Source organism: Pinus tabuliformis, chromosome 1_1 (assembly GCF_031772625.1).
Source record: "Pinus tabuliformis cultivar Carrire ecotype Pingquan chromosome 1_1, CPIR1, whole genome shotgun sequence".
NCBI classification, from domain to species: domain Eukaryota; kingdom Viridiplantae; phylum Streptophyta; class Pinopsida; order Pinales; family Pinaceae; genus Pinus; species Pinus tabuliformis.
Window position 1 is genome coordinate 625,955,535 of NC_142297.1, and position 24,061 is coordinate 625,979,595.

Consider the following 24,061-nt stretch of genomic DNA (forward strand, 5'->3'; position numbering starts at 1 on the left):
AACGGGCAATGACACTACACCAGAGGCATAGAACCCCAAGGTTCACCTCCACCATTTAATCCAAGCGACAGTTGGAGACCATTGATAAGGAGTCGATCCCGAGGTCGACGACGGAGTTGGACAGCAACGAAGTCTCCATAGAAGCAAAACCTCCACCTATGACGACAAAAACAGTCAGAATATTAATAAATCATTAAGGAGGCCGAGTGGGATACATTAATGTTAGCTCAGTGGCCAGACTGTAATAAAGTCCTGTGTTAATTACAAATTCTAGGCTTATGTCTCGTTCAGTTAATGTAATAGTTAAAGCACGTTTCGAAAATGGAAAGTGGGCCTGTAATAAAGTCCTGTGTTAATTACAAAGTCTAGGCTTATGTCTCGTTCACTTAATGTAATAGTTAAAGCACGTTTCGAAAATGGAAAGTGGGATTTTTGGCTCGATTAGAAACCCAACCAGGGTTAGATTGTCTTAAACATTAGTTGCAAAAACTATGCATGGATTTTGGTTTGAATTGAATTGTAAAGGACTATGTTATAATAATAAATTGTAAGAAAGAAATAACAACTCTAAAGATGTTACAGATTCATAGAATCTTAATAGGTAAATAATCTATGGTTATTTTTATATGGTAAATTCTTTAAATTTTACTTATGCTTATTTTAACATGTGGGTGTGTGACTAATTTCTTTTGGCAATGATTTTAGTTTTTCAGTGTTTGTTATTTCATCAGTTTTCTTCAAAGCCTTAAGCCTTAGTTAATCTCTTTTGGCTATGATTTTAGTTTTTCCGTTTTTGTTATTTCCTGCCTTAAGCATTGGATACTGTATATGTATTTTGAATGTTAACTTTTTAAACAATATTTTGTCTTTTGCCTCTCTGGAAAAAACTTATTTTTTTATATGGTCAAATTTTCTTATAATTAATTTTACATAAATATTTATATTTATAATTGTTTTAAATTAATTAAATTTAAATTAAATAAATATATGATATTTATTTATTTATTGTGTATTAATTTATAGAAAATTTTGAATTATTAATTTATTATAAAGAGTATTTTCACAATATATTTATTTAGTGTCAATTTAAAACTTTCTAAATAATTTTTTTTGTCAACATGCCCCAAAAGAATTTGAACTTGAATTTCATAATTTACATTGTATTTCATAACACAGCAATTACCAATTAAATTATCCCGTAAATAAAAAAAACTCCCTAAAAATTATATAATTAATAAAAAATTATTTAAATTTTCAAAATATATAAAATCATAATATATTAAAAATTATATTTCATTGAAAAAAAACAGATTATAAAATTTATTATTAAACAAAAATAAAATAATCATTCCAACATTTAAAAACATAATAATAAAGAAATTGTAATATTATTTCCTTCTAAAATTTATTTGATTTCAAATTTTAATCTAAATTGATCCTACACTAATTTAATTCCAATAGTATTTCAAATTTACACCAAATTAAAAATAATATAATTTCCCATCTAAATTAAACCTACTTTATTTCAACACTAAATCTAAAAATAATATTATGACACCATCCTCACAGTGAATATGATTCCTACTTTATTTTAATCTAAACTGATCCTACACTAATTTAATTCCAATAGTATTTCAAATTTACACCAAATTAAAAATAATATAATCTCCCATCTAAATTAAACCTAATTTATTTTAACACTAAATCTAAAAATAATATTATCACACCATCCTCACAGTAAATATGATTCTACTTTATTTTAACATTAAATTTAAACATAATAATATTACACCATCCTCAATTTAACACTAAATTTAAAAATAATAATATTACACCAATCCTCACAACAAGACTTTATGTGATACAACCAATTCAGACTTCTTCCTGATATTGCGCAGAGAGCTACATTGTGTACTGACCCGACCAAAATTGCCTTCAATGCCTCTTAGAACTGCAGGGAGCACTAAAATGGTGTACGAAGAAACTCTCTTGAAACCGGTTGTATCTTCAATATCATCTTAACTGTAAAAATCACATATCACAATGTGTTTTAATTTCAATGTTACAGGAGCCCTCAATCAATAAACAAGAGAAGCTCCAAAGATGTTCGGAAGATAAAAATGAGATGCGACTCTTACTGAATTGCGGCATAGACGAGAATCACCAAATATGTAAAAGAGGGTTTCCTCAGCTGCCTCTTCAACTGATCTCTGTATCGCAAATCAACTTCAAATTGCTTTTCATTCAGGTTTATTTTTCATTTTAAAACTGAAAATTTTGATTCATGTTTATTTTTCATTTTACAATTAATTTTGTGATTCAAATAAAAATGAAAAATACCAAGCCAAAATGGATGGATCAGAGGATTATCACCCCATTGATTTTAGACCAGAAGGCAAGACAAAGTGTCTCTCCATTTAAGAAGCTCATAAAATATCGCATAAAATCTTTCCACTATACCATAAAGAGAATGGAGAACCTGGCATTAATCACATACCTGCAATACTTTTCGCAGAAGAAAAGACCAACCCATTAAAAAATTTCTAAATAAGAAAATATCATATATTGATTTTATGTCTGGTCAGAATGTACCGGGAAAAGAAAGAAAAAGAAAAAAATAAATTATTTTAACATCTACAAGGTTAAAGATTGGGACAGTTGTTTGAGTGCTTTTTGCGAAGGATTATTATTTTTCTTTTTAGACAGTTTCTTCTTTGTTTGCTCCTATTTTAGCCGGGTTATTCTTTGTGTTTTAAAATGCCCAGATATTATTTGGCATTGACCCAAACCCACTTCCCAGATTTGGCTGATGAAGCAATTTTCACTTGTCCTAAATCATTTGTCTCCACATATTCTGAAATTTCTAGTTCCTTTGTCATGTTTGAATGCACTTGCTGTTGCTTGTTCACTGATTAATACTTATGCTGCCTAAAAACTCCTTACTTTCACACTGTTCAATGTTAACGGCTCGCTGTTGCTTATATAGCTGACCACACTGCTCACCATGCTGCTCTGCTCATAATTACCCTGAATATATGTTTGCCAGAGGTGACGCCAGTGTGAGTGCAGCCATTTTTCAGAAGTGAATGTCTTACTTTCTGGTGGCCAACAGTTACTTTATGTTTGCCGACTCTGGTTTGGTGGCTCTTTGCATGCGGCTATATGCGTGCATATATTTGATAAAACTATACGCTAGATGCCCTCGGAATACTTCTTTGAATAGATGGACCGATAAAACAACACGTCATGTATCTTCGCAGCTTCCATTCCGTCTCAAATTTAACAAAATTAGGACAGGACCAGAGGCGAGTCGCCCCAAATCGTCATCTTCCTTCAACTGTCTCGCCTGTGAATGAGAGGCCCGCTGTGTAATGTTGCACCCCTAACGACCCCACCACTAGAACTACCACTCTTTTCATCGGATTTATCTTACCAATCTTATTGTATCATGATTTTCAGGGACTTTTCTCTGGGAATTCGTGATCCGGATTCCTAACTGATTCCTACCACATGCACTTCATTCGATATAAGGGGCTTGTCTTCACTGACTACTGCCTTTCTGTGTGCTTAAATACCAGAGTCAACAGCCAAGGACTATTTGCTTGTAAATAGATCAATCTAAGATCAAATTATATGGTTTCACAAAATCTCCCGTGAGTTGTGGAATGTATTAGGGCCGCATAGAAATTATTTTTTTCGCATGAAATGAAATCCCAATCGGACTCAGTGCCCCAACCTGATAAATTGTTTCCTTTCTGGACCGAAGGATTGACATCTTTTGTTTGTTCTGAATCGTGACAGCTTCTTCTTAACCCGTTATTCGACAATGAACCCTCGACCAATGAGCAAACCCCTGCTGATTACGTTTATGCCTGATCCAAAAAGATGCACAGAGATTAGAAAAACGTTGAGAATTTTGCCTTGGTAAGATTTTCAAAGCCAAGCCAATCGCCTTGCTTTCAATGTTCAATGTTACCCTTAGATAGATAAAAAGATGCATAGAAAGCAATTGTGAAGGCTGACCCAGGAAATCATCGATTCCCACCCAAAGGTCTTCATCAATGAAAAGGCTTGGCGCAAGTACACAATAAGTACATGCATTTCCAGGCCACTTCTGCGTAAGAGGTTCCCATTACCTATCACCGTCAGTCCCCTTTTACCAGGGGTTGGCATTACCTATCACCGCCAGTCCCCTTTTTCCCATCACAAAGAACCAACCAGATGCGGACTATAGTGAAAATATTTGTTGCTGCGGAGTCCAAGCTAAGAGTCCCCTTTTTCCCATCACAAAGAACCAACCAGATGCGGACTATAGTGAAAATATTTGTTGCTGCGGAGTCCAAGCTAAGGAGTTCTCAAGGTAAAGCCAGCGAATGGCGAGACCACATTGGTAAAATTGGTGCCCAGGCGTGTCCTTTTCTGGACTTCCATAGATTTATTGACCTTCCAAGTTAGTGCCATTAAAAGCTAAGTCACCCATTACAAACTCAAAGTCTCCCATAGTATGAGTATTTGGAGCCTTCCTTGACTGCGAGCTGTAATCCGTGTATCAAGGCTTCATACTTTGCTGCATTGCAAATATAGAGAAACTGCAATCAGGCTCGTCCAAATAAAGCTCCATTTGTGTCATAAGTTGAATAACTGAATCTCTGTCTGAATCTTCAACTAATAGATCTGTTTCACAAGAATCGGGTGAGTTTTTGGGGCAACTGGGCATTCCCAATGAACATGAATTGAGTAGGTTCTAATGAACTAACCACCATTGCACGTGGATCAGGGTTGCTGGTGGAACTGTTGCTTTCTCTGCCCCGGGTGAATATGCCTCTGCGACCTCTGCCTCGGCTTTTAACTAGAATGGTTAGCCTCACAGGAAACACAACTATTTTCATATCATGGTATTTATGGGCATTTTCTGTAAACATTGGTTGTCGCATGAAAACTTCAGGTCCACAGTGTGTTGGTGGCGGAAGTTGCTTGAGGGCATGTATAATTTTAATTCTGAAGATATATAAATTATTTTTATTTATTAAATAACCATATAAAAAGAGATAATATCGAATTTTTTAATTATTAAACAAATTCTAAGTCATATGTTAAATTTGATTATTTATAAATTTAATCTATATGTTGAAAGTGAAAATTAGAAAAATTACAATATTATAATAATTATTTAATATAAATTATGATAAAAAATTATTATTATTAATAAAAATATTAATTAATTTTACATATTTTTAATAAAAATGGAAAAATAAAATAATATTGAATATCTTAAAAATTTATAGTGATAATTATTTTAAATTATATTAACTCATTTATAATTATTTTAAATTAATTATATTTAAATTAAATAATTATATAATATTTATTTTTTTATTTTCTATTAATTTATAAAAAATTTAAAATAATATTTATTTTTTTATTTTCTATTAATTTATGAAAATTTTGAAATAGTAAGTAATTTAATATACATCTTTTCACCATTTATTTAAAACTCTACCAACAATTATAAAATATTTATTAAAATAAAAACATATAAAATAGATTATTTATTAAAAATACATTAAATTTTAAATATTACAATTATATTGCATTATAAAATTTATTATTAAAAAATTATAATAAAAATATAATAACCAACATTAAAAACACAATACAAAAAAATTGTAATATTAGTTTTCTATCAAATTTATTTAATTTTATATTTTATATAAACCTAATAAAATAAATTCAAATTTATTTTAATAAATTGAAAAATAAAAACAAATTTCTAATTTCATCTTTAATTAAAAATTACAGAATAAATAATCTAAATTAATCATATACTTATTTAACTGCAATCATATTTACTTTTACTGGAAATTAAAAATAGTATAATTTTCCATGTCCATTAACACTGCTTTATTTTAACCCCAAGTTTTAAAATAAACCGGGCAGTAGCAGTAGGATTCAGACCAGTTTTGCTTCCCAACTTATGCCTTTCTATTGCAAGCATTGAGCTGTTACACGATTTGTTAGAGCCGACCATATTACTTCCCAATAAATTTTATTTACGAGCAATTAATCTATGAGAATTTCTATGACCAACAATCTCAGCTACGAACAATTTTAATGATTTCGAATCGCATTGTGTACCTACCTGACCAAGATTGCGGTGAATTCCTCTGAGAATGCAGAGACATTAAAATTATACGAAGAAGCGATCTCGTGAAACCTGTTGCCTCCAGTATCATATCACAATGAACCCTTAAACAGTATACAAAATATCATATCACTATGAATCCTCAATCAATACACAATAAAACCCTAGAAACCTTTTCATAAGCGGGTAATTGAATATGAAAATGAGAAGTGACTCTCACTGAGAGGAAGAATTGCAACATAGACAAGAAACGCTAAATATTTCAAATGAAGCTTCCTCGGCTGCCTCCTCAACTCCTCTCGGCGTCGACAAAAACCCTGTCAATATTATTACCCTGAAAATTCTGATTTCTGTTAAAACCCTATCAATATTACCCTGGAAATTCTGATCCATGTTTAAGTTTCATTCTAAAGCTAGGTTTATATTCATTAAAAAAAAAAGTAATAGAATCGAGAAGATTCAAATAAGAATGAAAATTACCATAAATCTTACAATGCTTGAGAAGCCGCCATTGGTCATATTGATTTAAGACCAGAACGCCACACAAAGTGTCTCTCCCTAAACGGAGCCCATAAAATTTCGCATAAAAAACTTTCCCCCATACGATAAAGAGAAGAGGTAAACGGAGCCCATAAAATTTCGCATAAAAAACTTTCCCCCATACAATAAAGAGAATAGGTAAACGGAGCCCGTAAAATATCGCACAAAAAACTTGGCATTAATCACATACCTGCAATGTTTTAGCAGAAGATAAAACCAGCCCATTAAGAAATCCCTAAATTAGAAAAGATTGTCCGTACCAGCAATGCAAAATAGATATTATGTCGTTGTCTACAGAGGCTTTGCAAAATACATATTATGAACCTATAATGAATAAATGAGGATGTCTTGTCAGAATGTACCAGCCAAATAGAAAGATGTAGATAGATTAAAATTGTGAAAAATATATGGAAAAAGAAATGCCAGTTAAATTAATCACACCAGCCACATGCTTTATTGCAGAATTTGTACTTGCAACTCTGTCACCGCTTCAATTGGAGTGGAAATAGCAAATAATAACACGTTGAGAGTACTCTTAAGCCTGTCTTTAGAAGAAAGAAACAGCGTCTCAGAAACGTAAATAAAAGATCCAAATATCTGCTTTGCCACCGGCTCAGAGATATGAATGGTTTCATCTCTCTATCAGAAATCATGGTTTCATCTCTACCGAATAAAATTGGCTGGCCTGGCAATTCACACATAGCTGAAGAAATCAAACGAAAAAAGAAAAATCAAGCAGAACACTACATACAATCAAAAATCCATAAAGGACAAACAACCAGCATGCCCATGCTAATGAACCAAAAACATCACAAAAAAAGCCAACCCAAACCAACACCGGATACAAATGTCGCCGGAGATGAAACCACTGCCGTGTTTATTTGGATGATGAAAGGGCTTTAAATATGCTCAATTTACAACGGTCACTGTGTTTTGGCCGCGTTTTTCTCGCTTTTAAATCCATATAAAAAAACTGTTAGAATAGGTTGTGCGGCCGTTACCTTGACTAGTCTATAAAGAAAAATATTTAATTATATAAAAAAAACATTGATGTCATGGTTCGCAAATTTTAAATTTTTAAGAATATTCAATGTGTGCTATAATATCTGTAAAGGTTAAGTATAAGAATAATTTTATAGTAATTGGCCTAAGTTGCAACTATATATGTATACACAAAGTGTTTAAAGTTATGTATAAACAAGTTTGATGATACAAATAATGTGAACAATTTTATAATATTTTTAAATTAGTGTAATATCTCCATATAAAAAAAATTGAAAATGATTACAAATCACAACATATCCATAATTGCTAATTATATTGACTTATCATTAACGATATTATTAATTACAATAAGCACTGTATACATCTGCAAGATGTTGTTACAACCATAGCTTAATTTGTAGGTGGGTTTATGATTTCCAAGGTTTACATTTATCAATGGTTTTGTCAACCACCTAATTGACTATCCCAACTATACAAACCCTCATTCTACGCATCGGGGTATTGTCATAAATATCCACAGACTTGATCTATTGTGGAACTGTACATTCTTTATGGTGGACTTTAATTTTCGGAGGCCACTTGCCAGGACGAGGGGACGACCTCCTTGGGATGCTTCTCCATGGCGGACAGTTGTCCCTTGCTGCTTCGAGGTCTGTACCCCATCGAGGGCTCTCCTTTTCACGTTGAATCGGACGGTGGAGGCCGCTGCTGGCAGTGTTATGCTTGGTCAAATACAGGAAAGGTTTTTATTGTTGTTCTTGCTCACGATGGATGGTTTCTGCTCCTGTCCACGTGTAGAGGGTTTCACTGTGGTAAAACTCTGAACCCAACTTTTGCCTTTTCATCCTCACTGCTGCTCAGGAAGGCCTTTCGCTCCTTGACTGTTCTTCCTTCTTGACTACAGTGTGCTACTATGGCTTTGGGCGTGGCTACAGGGGTACTGGAGGTGTTTTGTGACAGCCCGGGTAAGTCAACCCAACACTAAGGCATTGTTTATTTAGAGTTGTAGTGTTTGATTCAGTCGCCAATGTTTTCTAACTAGCCTCATTGTCAGGGTATGCAGGTGTAGCTTCAGAGGCCTAGCTCTGGCTATCGAAACTCGGCTTGGTCTTCAACGGGTATGAGCTTAGTTCTGTATATCTTTCAAGAAATGAAGGGTGTGCCCCTGGTCTCATGAATCGTTATGTCGCGTGTATATGTTAGCAGAGCTAGGGTTGCTCTAGTTTAGAGCTTCTGAGTTTTTAGCTAGGTTGAGCTGGTTGACATGTATTCTTTGTTAATGAGACCACGAGTCTCTAGCCTTTGAGGCGTTATTTTTAGTTTTATGAGGGTTGGGCCCGAAATCTCTGCTCCTTCCGAATGTATGGTACTGTTCTTTAATTTTTGTGGTGACTACTGTCCTCAAACTGGTTGCATGAATAAGTCAGCTTAGCCTAAGTTTGATTGTGTACTACTGGGACATTTTCCTCTTGAACTGTAATTTCTTAGGACGGTCTCTATCTCTGGTTAATGTATGATTCACGGTTATTGCTTATGCAAAACTTGCGACTCATTTGCTTGGTGTCTATACTGGAAGATAACTTTAAGTGACTCTTTCGCTCACTGATATTTAATACTCTGTTTTCTTTGCTTCCTAGCTTGAATGTATTTGATCTCGCATATTGTTTCTTTCCTATAGGTTTTCCATGTTTAAATCTTTCCTTTCATGGATAACTGCTGCCTTGCGGCTATATTTCCTTTCGTGGATAACTTGTAAATTATTTTTAAAAAGTGTATTAACTAATCCACTAATGGTAATCACACTGAAATTGAACTTATTGACTAATTTAGTATGTAATCTCATCATTGGTAACCACACTAAGGCTAGTCTCCAACTCAACCTTAACTTATAAAACTATGTGAACTTTCAATATATTAAGAACCTTGTGTTTTGTTGATTATGCAATTAACTCATCCCAATATTAAGAGTTTCATATATAATGTGAATGTCATTTTATTTTTTAAGACCCTAATTCCTAACCGTTACTAAGTAATTATAATTCATGCAAACTTCTTAATGGTGAAAAAATCGAAGAAACTAGATTAATCTTAGAAGGCAAAAGAAAATATTGAATGGAAAAAAATCAAATCTACCATATGACATTGACAAATAAAACCACAATCGCTTCCTATGTTTACATTGATATCTAACTTAACCACCTTTGAAACTCATTGTGATTTCTTAAAATTTGGGATACAACAATTCAATATAAACATTAGAGATCCAACAACTAATCGTATGAATCAACAACATATATACAATTAGTTGTTTGAAAATGTTAAAAGAAAAAAGAAAAAAAACAAATATACCGTATGAAAATCACAACTACAAACAAAACCACTTCCTAATTTTACATAGATATTTTCTTTTCACAGTGTTTTCTTAATATTTGGATTCTCAACAATGCAATATAAATAGTAGATATACAATAACTAATTTTATGATTTCAAATCACATATAGGGTTAGTTACTTTTTCAATGCTTAAGATAAAATAAAAATAAAAAAATAAAAAATAAAAATAAAAAAAATTAAATGTGTATTTACCTAGTCAAGAGATTCCACATGGCATATAGGGATAATTATTTTCTTGATGCTTAAGAAAAAACCTAAATGTGTACTTACGTGGTCAAAAACAATGTATTCAAAAAACAATGTATCCAAAAAATTTCCACAACAAAAACATATAAACAGGTAGCTTATGGTTATATCTTTAGACATATAACAGGTAGATTATGGTTATATATTTACCCACTGTTGGTTTGATCATTAGTGTGCATTTCTTTGGTAATTTGCCTCTGTCTAATGCCATTTCTCGTGGGGGAGCAATTTTTTCCTGTCCAATTAGTCAATAATGCTGAACTTGGTCAGGTGTCCAAATAGTGAGTAATGCTGAACTTGGTCAGATGTCAAGGTTGGGAGGAAAAATAGCGAGCATGTCTAGTTGCAGACCAAATCTAGAAGATAGCGTGACCCAGATAAGTGAAAATTCTCGTAATAGTAGAGATCTGATATGTATCTTTATGCAAATCTATGCCTGATATTTGTTAATAGATGGTAGAAATGGACTGGTTAACTTGAGAAATTTGTCTAAATAGACCATAAGTAAATTGTTTCATGTATCTAGATGAGAGGTAGATTTTTTTGTGCCCAGTAAAATGTACAGTTAAATTACAGCATAAAATGACAAAATTTGACAGAATCTAGTTATATATATAAATCATGGCAACATAGAAAAATATCCAGAAGCAGAAAATTGTTAAGGCTTCCACACAACATATATTTATTCATGCAAAAACCCAGTATGCCAAATCTTTATTTTAGGAAGGTAAAAAAAAACCTGAACACCTAGGTAACGACAAAACCCTGAACACCAGAGTAAGAAGAAAATAAATATATATGTATACATGATCAATAAACATTTGTACTGGGATTCGATGGTGTCACGAACTACTGGATTCTTGGAGGACGGACTGGTAAGAGCTAGGGTTCACCAAAATTATTCAAACGTCGAATGCCATGGATAGGCATAAAGGGGGGAGCACCACTCCCTCCTACAGTCATGTAGTCTCTAGCCGAAGCAAGAAACCACTAGAGGTTGAAAAAGGTCTTTCAGGAGGAAGGAAAGGCAACATCGACGATGGACAGGAGTAGAATAATAAAAGGGAGAAAGACAAAATAAAAGAAAAATAGGAAGAGGACAAGAAACATGAAGCAGAAAATAAAAAACAAAAGGTCCATGTAAGCCTAAGACCGAGGTCATACCCAGAGTGGTTTTAAGTGATCCCGCACTGCAGGCACATAGGGATCATATGAGGACTTATGCTATCATTTGTAAATTCATGGGGTTATGACCCACAGAGAAGGCGTTACAGGTGTGGATTAAGTATCACTGGAAACCTAAAGGAGATAGAGACCTACATCTTGGGTCAAAGGGTTTCTTTACTGTAGTCTTTACTAACATCGAGGATAAAGACAGGGTGTTTGAAGGAGGGCCCTACTTCTATGCAGCTGCAGGCCTCTATATGCGGCCTTGGATGATGAATTTTGTCCTGGAACGCGAGACCTTCACTTCGGTCCCGGTTTGGGTACATCTCTACTCCTTGTATCTAGATTACTGGAAACTAGAATCTTTATCAGCAATTGGAAATAAATTAGAGCATTTTGTTAAAATATTTGAGGCAACCAGAAGGGGAAAGTACACCTCCTTCGCCCATATATGTGTGGAGATGGATCTCTCTGGAGCTCTGCTAGATGAGGTGATCCTGGAAGTCTTTGATTAAGAATGGGTGCAAACAGTGGATTATGAACATATTCCTTTTAGATGTCGCAAATTCCATGAACATGGGCATCTGTTCAGAGAATGCTCTCTCAAAAAAATGGAGAGCAGAAGTAAAGTTACAGTAGGGAAAGATACTGAGAGCTTTCATAAAGTGAGAAATAGAGGAAAAAGAGGTAAAAGGTTGCAAAAAACAAAACCACACAGAGGGACAACAGGCAAGTTTGAACAGGTACAAAGTTCTAGAAGAAGATGAAGAGGTAACAAAGGTAGATCAGGCCATGGAGGGCAGCCCAGGAGAGAAGGAAAAGGAAGAAAATAGTGAGAAGATACAGGACATTAACCAGCAAAATGGGAATATGTTGAGCAATATGGAACTGGAAATGGACCAAGAAATGACCCCGAGTGAGGTAGAAATGGAGGATCATGAACTGCAGGACATTCTCGAAAGAGAACACCTAGATCTGGAAAGGTTCTTGAAACAGGGAACCATGGAAGGGGTGGATTCACTTCCTCAAGAGGAGTTTAATAGAGTGCAATAGCTATTTTTATGGAGAACTCAGACTAAAGGGCTGGGAGGGAAAAGAAACCTCGAAAGGCAGGACAATGAAGGGGTGAAAACCATGAAAACCACATCAGGACTCGCTCCCAGGAACCCAGGAAGGAAAAGGGGTAGAAAAAAGCAAAATGAGCTTCTGATTGAATGTGGAAAACTGATGATAGATTCAGGTAAGATGAAAGATCTAACCAGCTACTCCTTTACAAATCATTCTTAATGAAGCTCACGTCTTGGAATATTATAGGTCTAGGAAGTAAAAGGAAACAAAGGATTCTCAACAACAGAATGAAACAAGAAACTCCTGATATGATTTTTATCCAAGAAACTAAATGTTCAATTCAAAAAATTAGAGAAATACACAGCAAATGGCTAAATAGATATGATTTTCTAGAAGTCAAGGCAGACAAGATAGCAGGAGGCATTCTTACACTTTGGAACCCCCAAAAGATTGGCATAGTGGATGCAAAGGCATCTAGGAATTATTTATCAGTGGTTATTCAGCTTGTGGGAGACAAGGAGATTTATTTAATCACAAACATTTATGGCCTTCAAAGACCTGATGATAAAATCAGGCTACTCACTTCTCTAGAGGATCTAACAGATAGACATTCAAGAATACCATGGATTCTGGGCAGGGACTTTAACATGATCAAATCCCTGTAAAAAAAAAAGCGGTGGGACCAGAACTATAAGGAGAGACTCTATAGAATTTCAGAATTTTATAGACAACATGAAGCTAGTTGACGCAAACACTAGTAATGGACTCTTCACCTGGAACAACAAAAGAGGAGGAGAGTCTCAAGTAGCCTCAAAGTTAGACAGGTTCATAATATCAGAGGACCTTATGTTCACAGGCCTTGATATGACAACAAGAATTCTCCCCTTTGGTGGCGCGGACCATTTGCCGGTTCAATTTGAGGTTACTGGCATTGGAACCCCAAAGAACAGACCTTTTAGATTTGAAAATATCTAGCTCACCCATCCAAAATTTATTAGCAACATTGAAAAATGGTGGAAAGAAGATCTACAGATCCAAGGAACAAGAATGTTTCTATTACACAAAAGATTGAAACACATCAAGATCAGGCTCAAAGATTGGAATAAGAATGAGTTTGGTAATATTTTTGAAGCAAAAAAAGTTGTTGAAATAAAAATGCAGGAAATTAATCAAACCCTTATCACATATGGCTTTGATGGGGAAAGAAATGAACAAGCCAACAAGTATCAAGAGGATTGGGAGGACTTATGTAAACAAGAGGAAATATTTTGGAGACAAAAATCAAGAGTTCAATGGCTAAAAGAAGGGGAGAGAAACACAAGGTTTTTCCATAGATCTACAATGGAGAACAGGTCTCACAATAGGATCTTAACGATCAAGGACTCCAGAGGCCAACTTCTCAACACCCATTAAGATATAGAAGTTGTGTTGGTTCAACATTTTCAAAGCATAGCAGAGGAACCTCTCGTAGATAGATCACAATTTATCAGGGACTTCACAAAGCACATTCCTAAGCTAGTAACTAGAGAAGATAATCACAATCTTAACAGGTCAGTGAAAGAAGAGGAGGTTAGTGAAGTCACCAAAGAAATCCAGAATGGAAAAGCACTAGGCCCAGATGGTTTCAATGTAGATTTCTTTAAAGCATGCTGGAATATTGTCAAGCAAGATATTATGAATGTAGTGGTGGACTCCAGGAATAATAGAACCATATTGAAGGTGCTCAATACATCCTTTATCTCCTTGATTCCCAAACAGGACAATGCTATGACTCCAGATAAATTCAAACCTATAGCTTTGTGCAATGTGATGCATAAGATTCTATCCAAAATAATTTCCAACAGACTTAAACCCCTGCTTCCAACGCTGGTTTATGTGGAGCAAACGGGATATGTGGGAGGCAAACAAATTCTCAATAATATCATTCAAGTGCATGAGGTGGTTCATTCATTGATGAGTACTAGGCAGGCAGGAATGATTATGCAACTGGACCTAGAAAAGGCTTATGATAAGTTAAATTGGACCTATATTAGGAAGGTCCTTCTAGCATTTGGATTTGACCACAACTAGGTAAGATGGGTAATGGCCTAGCTGACTTCCTCTAGTTTTTCAATTCTGGTTAATGGTTCTCCATCTAAGACCTTTAAACCCTTAAGAGGCCTCAGGCAAGGAGATCCTCTCTCCCCCTTTCTCTTCATTCTCATGATGGAAGGACTAGGACGAACCATCACATCCACTAAAGAAGCAAGTAAGATCCAGGGCATCAAACTATCCAAGAACAGGCAGGCCTTGACCCATCAATAATTTGTAGATGATACCATGCTACAAGGCATCCCCACGGTCAAAGAAGCTCTAGCCTATAAACAAATATTGAGTGACTTTGTTATGCGGCGGGTACATATGTAAGCCTCTTCAAATCAAAGATTTTCTTTTTCAATACTTACATTGCTATTTAGCATAATATCTCCAGAATTCTGGGCTTTCAAAGAGATATGCTATCTTCCAAATATTTGGGAGTACCATTAACAGACAAACCTCTGAACAAGAATGTTTGGGAGCCAGTTATCAATAAGTTGCAGGACAAGATTCGAAAATGGACAATCAGATCTTTGAACCTGGTGGGCCGATTAGTGCTTACAAAAGTGGTCCTTCAAACAATCCCCATATTCATGTTTTCAGCCCTTCCAGCTCCAAAAGGAGTTATGCAACAATGTAGAAATATCCAAAGAGATTTTCTTTGGGGTAAAGGGGAGGAGAGGAAAAAATGGGCCTTGGTAGCCTGGGAAACAATTTGTAAACCTAAAAACCATGGAGGTCTTGGACTGGATGATCCTGAAGTGCTAAATAAAGTTTTAGGGGCAAAATTATGGTGGAGATGGATAAAAGACTCAGATGCTCCGTGGGCTCGGATTTGGAAAGAAAAATATGCAAGTAATTGGCAAACCAAGGACCACATAAGGATGTCTGGTATCATAAAAGGCTCCCACATCTGGAATAAAGCTTGGGAGAATAGAGGCATAGTTCAAATGAATAGCTTCTGGGAAATTAGAGCGGGAGACCTAGCATGGTTTTGGGAGGGTAAATGGCAATACGAACCTAAACTATTAAGAGAGGACTTTTTGGATCTCAAGAATGATACTGACACCAAAGGGTTACAACAAGTAAAAGATTTTTGGGATCAGACAAATAGTGAAGGAAAATGGAGAACCTGGAATAAAATGGAATATAGGGATAATAGCCCCTTGCAAGCAAAGACTGATGCTCTAATAGCAATTTTGGAACAAAGAAAAATATTGATATCAACTGATCGAGACCAACTTAGATGGGGCAATAACAATGAAGGCACCTTTAGCCTTAAAGAGGCAAAGAGCTTAGCCCTTGAGCTTGATTCTACAGAACTGGATTGGGTTTGGAAGAATATCTAGAAGAACCAAGGATGGATGAAAACCAAACTGTTCATGTGGTTGGTACATCATAAGAAAATTCTGACTTGGGAGAACATTCGGAAAAGAGGTGTTTTGGGCCCATATAGATGCCAACTATGTGAGTCTTAAGAGGAGACAATGGAGCACCTCCTCAACACCTGTATTTTTACCTCCACGTTGTGGGATGGCATTGCATTAATTTTCAGACAAACAAACAGGGATAGAGGAAGTATTACCAATACCCTTAGTAACTGGCGAAGAAACTTCTCAGATAATGAAACGATAAACAGAGCTTGAGCATTAAATCCAAGCTTCCTAATATGGAATGTCTGGAAAGAGAGCAACAATAGAATCTTCAAAAATAAAAAATAAAAACTTCCTCTCAGAGCATTATGGAACAGATCTTAAGACAACTTAAGGAGACGGTTGGAACTCTACTGCAAACATCCCCTAAAAATCTCCCTTCAAATGCAGATACTTCTTCAGTTAGGTATGCAGGGGCTTATTCCTCAGTGTATGAAGAGGATGGTAAAGCAACTGGTCACTGAGAAAGACTTCTGGCATCCTCCCCCTCAGGAATTTATGAAATATAACATAGATGGGACCTCAAAAGGAAATCCGAGTATAGCTGGTTATGGTGGTGCGTTAAGGGATGAAAAGGGCTGGATAAAATACATTTTTCATTTCAATTGGGGAAGAGCCACAAACAATATGGTAGAGCTAATGGCACTGGAACAATGTTTAGAAATCTTGAAGCACAACAATCTTCAGAATATCATAATTGAAGTTGATTCTGAGCTAATCATCAATTCGGTCAAGAGAATCTATTGTGGTTCGGCTCCAGAAAAGGTCTCGAGACACTGGAGGCTGCTTCAGGTTTATCAAAGAATTCATCTCCACCTTCAGAACATGAGGACCTTGAGTTTCACACATGTGCGAAGGACGGCCAATAAATTGGCGGACATACTTGCCAATAAAGGGGCTCTCTGTACTAAAAGCAACAATACATATAGATGGCAAGATGTTCCACAGGGCAGACTAAGGGATGATTGCCTCAACCAGGAAAATGAGGACCGAGAGATATATCTGACCAGAGAATGTCAACAGTAGTAGAGGCTGGGTTTAGTCGATATACTTTTAACATGAAGTGGTTATCCAGAGGCAATTTTGAAAGCGAGACGCAGGCTGTTGTTAGTTATATAAGCCCAGAACAGCTCAGACACAGAGTTCTTGGGTGGAAGTTGATTGGCAGCTTGTGGATTTTTGCTAAACTTTCTCCTAATATAGATCATCTCAGTTTTGACCAATGGGAAGAGGGGATGAAGAGCCTTCAGTCATAAAGTACAACAGATTCCCACCATAGGTACATAATTATTGGCAATGGTCACAATGAACCAGTAGGGTTGGTCTACAGGTTTTCGAGTGCTCGGATGGCGGGATTCCCTCCTAGTTTTATTCAAAGGGAGACTCCTCTCATCCATTGGATCAAGCGTCTGAGGATCTCGGGTGGAGAGTCAAATTGCAGTTCGATGGGTTCCGGCCACGGTCTTGGTTTCCACAACGGATTCGAGGCTTTCCTCATAACAACCTGTAGGGTCAATACCTCCCTCAAGGTGGTTTACGGTTTATCGGAAGCTCTCAACACCGGAAGTGGTTTCACCGATTTGAGCCTGATGCCACTCAACATGCAACACGTGGCTACAGTAGGAGAGAGAATACCACCCTCATCGGGCAGGTATTCTCTAAGCTTCTTTGCCTTTCGATATGTTCCTCAACCATTGGATCTTGCGATGTGGATCAACGGCCCAGATGCTTTATGGAGGTTGGTGGGTCCAGGTTTATGGTTTAAGGTGGTTTACGGTTTATCGGAAGCTCTCAACATCGAGAGTGGTTTCACCGATTTGAGCCTGATGCCACTCAATATGCAACACGTGGCGACAGTAGGAGAGAGAATACTAACCTCATCGGGTGGGTATTCTCTAGGCTTCTTTGCCTTCCAATATGTTCCTTAGCTGTTGGATCTTGCGATGCGGATCAACGGCCTAGATGCTTTATGCAAGTTGGTGGGTTCGGGTTTATGGTTTAAGGTGGTTTATGGTTTATCGGAAGCTCTCAACACTGGGAGTGGTTTCACCGATTTGAGCCTGATGCCACTCAACATGCAACACGTGGCTACAGTAGGAGAGAGAATACCACCCTCATCGGGCGGGTATTCTTTCGGCTTCTTTGCCTTCCGATATGTTCCTCAGCCTTTGGATCTTGCGATGCGGATCAACAGCCCAGATGCATTATGTATGTATCTTTGTGATTGTCCGTGCTTGTCCAGCTTAGTGGCGGGACCTTTTTCAGGGGAGTTTACCCATGGCAAAATGGTTTAGTCTTTAGATCGTAGCCCCATACCCTTGGGGTTGTAATTTATGTAATTAATCCTTTTTGGTTATTTTGAATAGAAGGTACGACTCTTGCATTAGCAAAAAATAAAATAAACATTCATACTGTATACAAGAACAAGAAAGCAAATTTAGGAATCACAGACATATCAAGATTTAATGAAAAAGTTAAAGCAGTAGAATGAAATTAACCAAGAATTTATATACTGTGATAACTAAACCACCATAATTCATCATTTTATTTTTACATAACTAAACCTATACCCTCGCGGGCCAGGTCATATAAATCACCATCTCTATTTAATAAACCACAGTCGAATAGAATTTTACAGTCTCAACTTGGGACATGGACCAACAAATCTACTTATCCTCCTAGCGAAAATGACAAGTGACTACGGTAAAACTTTACAGTAGCCAGAACCTATTAAAAGTAATAGTTAAATAGCATCCAAAGTTGACCATACAAATTAATCGTAGCAGTAATACGAGGTTGTCCAAAACCTATGGAAGAAACAGAGTTGGGTCGGACTGGGTTTTAGACCGTGTAACCCATTCAAATATACAAATCACATATCGCCCTTTAGAGCCGGAAATATTTCTAGAAAGTAAAGACAGATACTAAATAATTAAAATGATAAGCTAAAAGTTTGTAAATGAAGTATTCCTCTGAAACTCTCAGACAAGAAAAACCCTTAACAGAGAATAGTAAACAAGGTTCAAGTACCGAATAGTGTGTTGGATCTATCATTATTGCGCTCAATGGGCCGAACGAGGGCTTCCTCTAGCTTTTCACACAAAAAATTATGACCTGCGAAACCCTCCATCCCAATTGGGAGGAGTATAAATAATTAAAGCTCACGCATAAAATAGCAGTTGGGTAAAAGGTGAAAGAATGGAAATAGCAAACCAAAACCACTCAGAGATTACTTGATTTAAGTCACATGTAGAAATCCTCCTCGCTACAGAATGTTGAACCAGGAAACCCAATATGTCTGTCAAGGAAGCCACAAATGCACAAGAGGCACGTTATGACAACGGAGAACAAATATGGAGTACAAGTAGACCCCAACAACAAGCGATAGACCAGTGGATACCTGCGCATGGTAAATTCCCTTTGCAGAGCAGATTTTATCCACTCCCTAGAGAAGAACAATGAACGGGCAAAGACACTACACCAGAGGCATAGAGCCCCAATGTTCACCTCCACCATCTGATCCAAGCGACGGTTGGAGACCGTTGATAAGGAGTCAATCCCGAGGTCGACGATGGAGCTGGACAACAACAAAGTCTCCAAAGAAGCAAAACATCAACCTAGGTCGATAAAAACAATCAAAATATTAATAAAGCATTAAGGAGACCGAGTGGAATACATTAATGTTAGCTCAGTGACTGGACTGTAATAAAGTCCTGTGTTAATTATAAAGTTTGGGCTTATGTCCCATTTAGTTAATGTAATAGTTAAAGCATGTTTCGAAAATGGCAAGTGGACCTGTTGGCTCGATTAGAAACCCAACCAGGGTTAGATTCCCTTAAACATTAGTCGCAAAAAATATGCATGGATTTTGGTTTGACTTGAATTGTAAAGGACCATGTTATAATAATGAAGTGTAAGGCAGAAATAACAACTGTAAAGATGTTACAGATCTGTCACATTCATAGAATCTTAATAAGTAAATAATCTATGGTTTTTTTTATATGATAAATTCTTTAAATTTTACTTATGCTTATTTTAACATGTGGGTGTGTGACATATGGTATCAGAGCGCTCACGTTGCAAAACTGAGGCCTCTGGAATATAAGAAAATAACAACATCGGTGATGTGCACAAAGGAAGCAGGGAAGCAGTGAGCATGAGGAGGACTGGAAATCCACCACACAAGTCTGTAATGGGAACAGGGCCAACATCATTTCAAGATGGCAATCCTGAGGTATGGGTGCAATTGGGTGATGAGACGTAAAATACCAATACTGTTATGATGGAAATTGTACAAGAATTGAAGGATGAGATGGCCCGGCTACGGGCAGATAATGAAAGGTTGATGCATGAGCAGGAAAAGATTATGAAGATTATATCTGATAAATAGAATCATTGGCCACTAGTCCCTATCCCTAAGTAAGAAATATGAGAAGGGAACAAGAATTTCAAACTGAGAATGTGGAAACCGAAGGTGGTGAAAAGAATCATGAAGAAGAATCAAATAATGTGTCGGAACACAAGACACAAAAGACAGAAAATGGAACTTCAAGGGGAGTTTTGAAAAATAAAGCCTCTCCTCTTTTATAGAGAACAGAAAGAGGCAGCAGAAGCCTGGCTCATTAATATGAACAAGTATTTCCAGTTGTACGAGTACGACCATAATTTAAAAGCTCGTTTGGCCATCTTCTAGCTACAAGGGAAAGCCACCATGTGGTGGGAGGAAGTAAAAACAATTTACGGAGTAAATGAACAAAGCATAACCTGGGAAAATTTTCAAAGGTATTTTAAAGAAAAATATCTAACTGAAAGATTTTATGATGAAAAGGCAAAAGAGTTTCATGATCTCCGATTGGGCCAATTGTCCATGGATGAGTTCATAACAAAATTCACATCATTACTTCGGTATGTCCCTTACATACGCGAAGAAAAGGAAAAAGTGCAGCGGTTTATAAGCAGTGTTCCGTTGTTCATGAAAGAATAACTAGAGTTTGATAACCCAAAAACCATGGACGAAGTTGTACGGAAAACGCGGATATGTTACTAGCAAAACAAACAAAAGGGAGATGTCGGAAAGAGATGGGTCGACAAAAAGGGAATTAAATTTGCTTCCAACCATAAGGGAAATAAGGGCACAGTCAACAAAGGATTGTATCAAGGTCAAAATAACCGGAATATGAATAGAAATCAACCCAGATTTATATTACCAGGTGAAACCAAGATGAATGAGCAATCAGGTAGAACTGAAGTAGAATTAACCAACAGAACACCTGTACAGTGTTGGGGATGCGGAGCCCCACATTATGTCAAAAACTGCCCACACCCCAAAGTAGTTGATCAGATTTTACAAATTCAAGAAGCATCTACTTTGGGAGAAGGCGCAAGAAGCATTCCTAAAATTAATGTTGCCCTTGAAGACCATCAGGCAGAATTTCAGCCAACCATGGTTGAAATTGAAGGTAAAGTTTTTTATCGAACCGTGTATATTTTAATTGATCCTGAAGCTACTTTGAGTTATATTAGCCCCAAGATAGTGGAACAATTTATTTTGCAAGCTGTTAAGTTTAAAAATCCTTGGTTAGTACAACTAGCCACAGGAGAAAAAACAAGGGTGTTGGCCAAAGTCAGTAATTGTCCCCTAATATTAGCTGGTCAGTTTATCATGGCAGATATGAATGTGCAACCCCTGAGATCATATGACATCCTTATAGGTATAGACTGGTTGGAAAAACATTGGTCCCTCATTAACTGTAAAACCAAAACCATTGATTACGTGCATGAGAAAGGAGAGAGACAAGAAATTCAAAGTATTCAAAAACCTCTGCAATTAAGGCCTGTAACAACCTCCCAATTAGCAAAATGCATCAGAAAGGCTGCCAGGTTTATGCAATACAAATAGGGTATGTTGATTCTAAAGATAAAACTGTTTCATTAGAGAATATGCCTGTGGTACAGAATTTTCCGGATGTATTTCTTGAGAAAATCTCGGGACTACCCTCGAAAAGGGACATAGTTTTCACTCCCGAGCCCCTTACCGTATGAGTATACCGAAGCTAATGGAATTAAAAATGCAGCTACAAGAGTTGCTTGATAAAAAGTATATTCATCCCAGTGTGTCCCCTTAGGGAGCTCCGGTGCTTTTTGTTAAGAAGAAGGATGAGACCTTGCGAATGTGCATGGATTACCATCAGTTAAATAAGTTGGCCATTGAGAATAAATATCTCCTCCCCCATATAGATGAATTATTTGACCAGGTGAAGGGTGCAACTGTATTTTCAAAGATCAACCTTTGCTCGGGTTACCATCATATTAGGATAAAAGAGGAAGATATAGCAAATACTGCATTTAGGACTCATTATGGACATTATGAGTCCGTAGTGCTACCTTTTGGATTGACTAATGCCCCAACGACCTTCATGTGCCTCATGAACAACATATTTCATCAGTTTTTGGACAAAATTGTGTTAATATTTATTGATGATATATTGATCTACTCTCGGAACATAGAAAAACATAAGGAGCATCTTCATATTGTTCTGCAAGTCATAAGAGAACACCAGTTGTACGCTAAGTATAGTAAGTGTGATTTATTTAAAGAAGAATTATAGTACTTGGGGCATTTCATCACTAAGAATGGAATCGCAGTGGACCCAGAGAAAATAAGGACTATCATGGAGTGGTCGATACCAAAGGATGTAGCTGACATAAGATCGTTCATGGGTCTAGCTGGATATTATAGATGGTTTGTGGAAGGTATTTCTAAGGTGGTATATCCCATTACCTCGCTGCAAAAGAAAGGAAAAACCTTTAGGTGGACCTCTAATTGTCAAAGGAGTTTTGATCAACTCAAACATCTACTTACCACCACACCCATTTTGACCATTGTTAATCCCAATAAAGAGTATGTGGTTTTTACAGATGCTAGCAAAAAAGGTGTAGGTGGCGTAGTAATGCAAGAAGGAAAAGTTGTTGCCACTGAATCGAGGAAGCTTACAGAATATGAGCAAAAGTATTCGGCCTACGACTTAAAGCTGACAACAGTCATCCATGCCTTGAAGATGTGGCAACATTACTTGATGGGTAAGAAATTTTTGTTAATGACTGATCATCATAGTCTAACAAACTATTTTAGAAAGCTCACTTTGAATGCTAGGCATGTTCATTGGGCTGACTTCCTAAGCAAATTCGATTTTGAAATCAACCACTTGAAGGGAAAAGAGAATCCGGTTGCGGATGCCTTAAGTCGAAAGGTAAATTGTCTGTATGAGATTTCTTTCAGTGAATCACAAACTACTTTTTATGAGCAGATTAGAGAAACAACCATGCAAGATTTAGAATATAAACATTTATGGCAGCAAGCTAAAATTTTGAGCAACCATGAATAGCAATTAGGATATGAGGTAACTTCAGAAGAATTTTTGATTTATAGGAAAATGATATATGTGCCTAATTAGAGAAATCTTAAAATTCTAATTTTAGAAAAATATCGTAAGATTCCTTATGCAGACCACCTCGGATACCAGAAACTGATTACTGCTCTTAGAAAGGAATTTTACTTGCCTGGTATGAAGAAGGAAGTAGCAGAATACTTAGCCCACTGTCTGGAATGCTAATAATTTAAGGCAGAGCACCACCACCCAATGGGATTACTCCACCCATTGTCTATTCCTGAATGGAAATGGGAGACCATATCCATCAATTTCATTACTGGACTACCCAAGTCTAAAAGGCAAAATGACTCAATAATGGTGGCAGTGGACAAATTGAGAAATCTGCTTATTTCATACTAGTACAGTCAACTTATAGAGCGGTACAAATTGCTAAAAAATTTATGTAAAACATTTCTAAATTGCATGGGATACCCAAAATGATCATTTCCAATCATGATGTGAAATTTACATCAGCATTCTGGAAAGCTCTATTTGAAGGATTGGGCACACAGCTATACTTTAGCACTACTTATCATCCTCAAACAGATGGGTAGACGAAGC